Source organism: Condylura cristata, unplaced genomic scaffold (assembly GCF_000260355.1).
Source record: "Condylura cristata isolate star-nosed mole 26May11 unplaced genomic scaffold, ConCri1.0 scaffold00023, whole genome shotgun sequence".
NCBI classification, from domain to species: Eukaryota; Metazoa; Chordata; class Mammalia; order Eulipotyphla; family Talpidae; genus Condylura; species Condylura cristata.
The window spans coordinates 33,829,048-33,834,060 of record NW_004567124.1 but is presented as its reverse complement, the minus strand read 5'-3'; positions in this window follow the sequence as shown (position 1 = coordinate 33,834,060).

The following is a 5,013-nucleotide window of genomic DNA, read 5'->3' as shown; positions in this document are numbered from 1 at the left end:
AGGGGAGCAGCGGGCGGGTCAGGAGAGGTCTGCCATGCCATGTGGGTCACCTCTGTGGCTGGGATTGAACTTGCACAGAGGCGGCTGTGGCTCGCTTGCAGTGCTGTGTCCTAACCCAGGGCCTTCATCTCTACCTCATGAATGAGTGATTTCATGCCATCTGTTTTATCAGCCTGGTGCACTCAGGGTGTGGGCACTTCACACACGATGCTCATAGCCACCTCTATTTAGTCAGTGAGTTTGTTTACATTGCATATGTCATGTTTACATTGCACATGTCATGTTTACATTGCACATGTCATGTTTACATATGCTGGTTACATTCCATCCCCTGAAAATGAGGCACAAATTTTTATGGGGTACAAGTTTCACATTTCACACAATTTCACATCAGTTATATATTTCCATAAGCAATCTTTTTATTTGTTTTGTACAATACAATTTGTTACAATTACATAATTGAAATATAATAAGTAATCCAAGTATAACACCAAAGGCTCTTGTCACACTTCATAGCATACTATGTAAAATATCGCTTATGTTCCATCCCCCCAAATAAAGTGTTTGACTGGTAGTTTCTCCATATAGCCATAAGTAATCCACACTCATTGTTAATATCTTTGACATAATTTTCAAACACTATTTTGTTGGTGTTCATCACATGTACTATGTTTGATAGTCTAGAAATATCTTTACTGTGTTTCTTGATAGCCTGTTCTTCCATATTCTGGAGTGTTTTCATGTTGTTTTGCACTTTAGTATTTATACTTTCTTGATCATGTAGAATTGACTCAGATACTTTTTCCAAATTATTTGGAAATTGTAACATATAATATTTGTTATGTAAGATTTATTTCAAATTTCTATTTTTCACACATTTAGTATTCTTTACAGGCATTTGATTCAGTGGTTGACTTTTTATTTCATCTTTGTAAAATACTTGTTATAGTTTGTCTTTCTAAGCTACATACAATAAATCTGAAGTTTCCAAGTTGTGTACGTAGTCACTAATTTGAGTGATGCTGTTTTTTAGCAGCACTATTCTGCTGTTGGTTTAGCTTAAGTTACATATAGGAATGAAGATATTTGGGTTAATGAGTCTTGTGTGTAGAGTAATCCTTCAATCCATATTTTTTTTATCAGTGGTGATAGTTGAAGTGTTGTCAGTTATTTTTCTTGGTATGGGTGTTGTCCTGTACCCAACAACTTTATTTCCTATATTTATTTCTATGAGATGGATTTCACAAATTGTTTGTTCATATACTGATTCTTTAGTTGGATCCCAAAATAATTGGGCTATTGGTGTTTTTTGCAACAATTCCTGTTCTGAATATTTGCATTACTTCTGCAGCTTTTTCAATTAAATGCTCTATGTGTGCACATGTTATGTTTTAGTGCATGTTAGTAACTAGAGTGTAACAATGTTGGTTAACTTTTTCTTGGTAGCTGTTAGTTTCATAAAAGGTTTGTTTTAGTATGTGATGGTGTATTTGCAGATTGGTGATGATCATTGATGCTGTTGCTAGTGAAGCATTGTTTCTATTTGTTTTGTTAAAAACTCTTAGTTTTGTTAATCCAACTCAACTTTTCTTATTTTTGCATCATTTGCAATTTCACCTGCAGCTAATGCACCTATTATGATTCGTTCAAATATTTCTCATTTTTGTTGATTTAGAATTTTATGTTATAGTGATCTAAATCACTGTGGAAATGTCAGTACATGGGTGTATATCATATGCTCACAATACTTAAGTTGTGCTGGGAATGAGAAAAATGTTGTGGAGAAAGTAATTTTATATTTTACCATGTCAGAGTTGAAAGTGAGTGAGATAGGTCAGTTGAGGTTTGGAGTGCTGTGCTTTTCATGAATTCTCCTGTTAAATTTCTGACTGCATATCCAGGCTTTTATACCCTGTTACTAGTATGTGGGTATTATTGTATTTTCCTCTTTCTATAATATGTGGTTTTTCTCATCTTTTAATATAGCATATTGTAAAGGGTATTGGAAAGCAATATATGTGTGTGTGTGTGTGTGTGTATGTATGTATGTATGTATGTGGGTGTGTAATGGTATACAAGAACTGGGGTACAGGCCAAAGGCATGGGGGTGAGAGAACTTACTAGAATCAGAGTGGGGAACAGAACAGACAGATTGACTAAAGTACACTGTTGAGGGGAGCAGTGGGCGGGTCAGAAGAGATCTGCGCACCATGTAGGTCAGTTCCCTGGGGATGGAACTTAGGTTGCAGTGGTTGTGGACAGCTTCATAATGCTGTGCTTCAATCTGTTATACCACCAGGGAGGGCCCAGTAATATATTTTTTGTTCATTGTACACTTGCCACAGTCCAATATCAAATGTATGATTCAAAATTACAATTTTGTAGAACCTATCTAACAACATCCATTTTCCCAGGTGTGGTGGTATTATCTGGAAATTGTACTGTAGATTTCCTAGTTGTGTTTCTGATAAGTTCAGGAAATTCTCTCCATAGTATTGCCACTATTCTGCTGTTTTATTATCCACTGTTTGCTTAAGTTCATCCATAGAATTATCATGAGTTTTGGGGCATCCAAAAATGTGGAACCTGTATATATCTTGCCGTGCCCGCACGGCAGGGATACGAGTCTGCACGGGGGACGTCGAGGTTGAAGAGTCAGCACACGTAGATGGTTGCAGCAAAACGTTCTCTCTCTCCCATTTTCCTTTCCAGCCTCCCTTTTATACCCTTAATCCCAGGATGTTGGTGTGGGGGCAGGAGGAAATCTCCCTCACATGTGCTACTGCGATCAGGGTGGATATTAATCAGTTGCCCAAAGGTTAAGCCACTCACACAGGTGGCAAGATGTCTTCTTCCTATTATGATCTTGTGCTTAAGCTCCGGGGGTGGTTGGGGAGGCTCATCCCGGCTGGGACCCAACATATCTACAGGTTTTTTTGGGTGTTATGTGTTTAATATTGCTGCATTACATGTGTTGTTGAAAGTTCTTGGTATTCTATTAATGCTGCTGTAGTAGGTCTGAGAACTAAGTTTTATGTCCATTGGTGCATGAATATCCATTATTGGTATATTGTGATAATGTGATTCATTCCATAGGAAGATTGTTGATTTTAGCATTTTAATGCGAATTTTGAGTTTGTTTGTTGGATAATTTGTTCTCCAGGAGAAACTTGTTTTATTGGCTACTAGAAAAATAATAAAGAAAGTTTTGGGCCTCCCTAGTGGCATAAGGGGGTTAAAGCACAGCACTGTGAAACTATGCACAGCCACTACAGCATGAGTTCAATCCCTAGCCAGGGAGCTGACCAACATGGCAGAGCAGACCTCTCCTGTCTTGTCCACTGCCCCCCTCAGCTGTGAATTTCATCCTGCCAGTTTTGGTCCGTACTGTGCCTCCAATGAATCCTCTCACCACAACCCTCCCCCCCATACCTCTGGCCTGCACCCCAGTTCTTGCATGCATGCATAAATAAATCTTTTTAAAAAACAGAAATTCTGATTGTTTTGTTTTGCTGTCTGCTGACTGCTGACTGCTGACTGCTCTTCTTTTGTTGTGTTTGTAACTGTGTGCTTCAGTATTATCCATGCTACTTTAATCCTTTGTGGCACATACAGTCCTATCATTGAAGAATCCCCACATAGTAATTCATAAATGTGAAATCTAATTTAGAGCCAGGGCCTTCCTTACCTGGTGTGGAGAACTTCACATTAATGTTCCCACATGTGAAAACATGTTCAACATTGGGATGGGTGTCCTCTGGTGTCTAACCTTGAGTTATACCTTTGTTATATCCATTTATTGATGCCAATTGCATCCCGTGATAGCTTTTGCATAGGATGTATTTTGCATTTTTGCGTGCATAGGATTTTGGAACCACCCAAGTATTATCTCAACTTTATATTTGGTTTGTTTTGATTGTTTTGTAATGAGGGGAAGATTCTTGGAATTGAAAATCCTGGTGTGCGCATTGTTTCAAGACATATTCTTAGTAAATGGTAGAATATACTTTAGTATGAGGTGGGCCATATCCAATTGTAAATTACTTGAATATTTTTGGCTCAACATTTCTAAACACTAAGGTAGAGGTCCATTATTGAGTTCTGGGTGCTATATGATGTTCCAAAAGTTTTCTACTAGTTGTTGACTTATATTACATACCTGAGAGTCCTAGGAGATAGTGTGTTTTTTTAATGTAGCGTAATCCAAAATATGGAAAGTTGAGAAGACATATTATGGTGGTATTTGTGTTCTTATATCGATTCATTATTCCCTCTGGACACTATAAACCATATGGAGCAGGTACTGGTTCTTTTGGCAGCAAGAATTTTGGATGTATGTGTAGAATAGAGGTGGAGGATGGGGAAATATCGGTAGTACCAATGACTAGCTTCTATTTGCTTTGTAGAACTCTTTCAACTGTTGCTGATATCAGTTGATATCCACTCTATAGCAGAAGGCATATTTAGTATAAAAGGATTGCATGTTATAGACGTGCATGCTGTTTGGTGGATGTTCAGCATAACATCCAAGGAGGAGGATTTTGTGTTGTTATTTAATGTTTGTCTGCCCTGTGCATCAACAATGTCTCTGATGCCATTGCTTAAAAGAGCCTCTTGATGTGGGTTTGTTAATTCTTGCTCTTGAGTTCACAGACTGCAATAGTTAATTCTATATCCAGATCTTTGTTGGTGGACCATTTTAACTTTTCTTTAATGAGTTCACTGAATTTTTCAATATTTCCACTGGCAGTTGGATTATATGCTGTGTGGAAATTCCATAAAATATCAAAGTTTTGTGTCCACGTCTTAACTTGTGATCCTATGAAATGGGATCCCTGGTCACTTTCAGTTATGGTAGGTAAACCAAAATTTGCTACCCATTGCCATAATGTGTTAATAGTAGCACTTTGATCAGTCTAAAATATATACATATACATATACATATACATATACATATACATATACATATACATATACATATACATATACATATACATATACATATACATATAC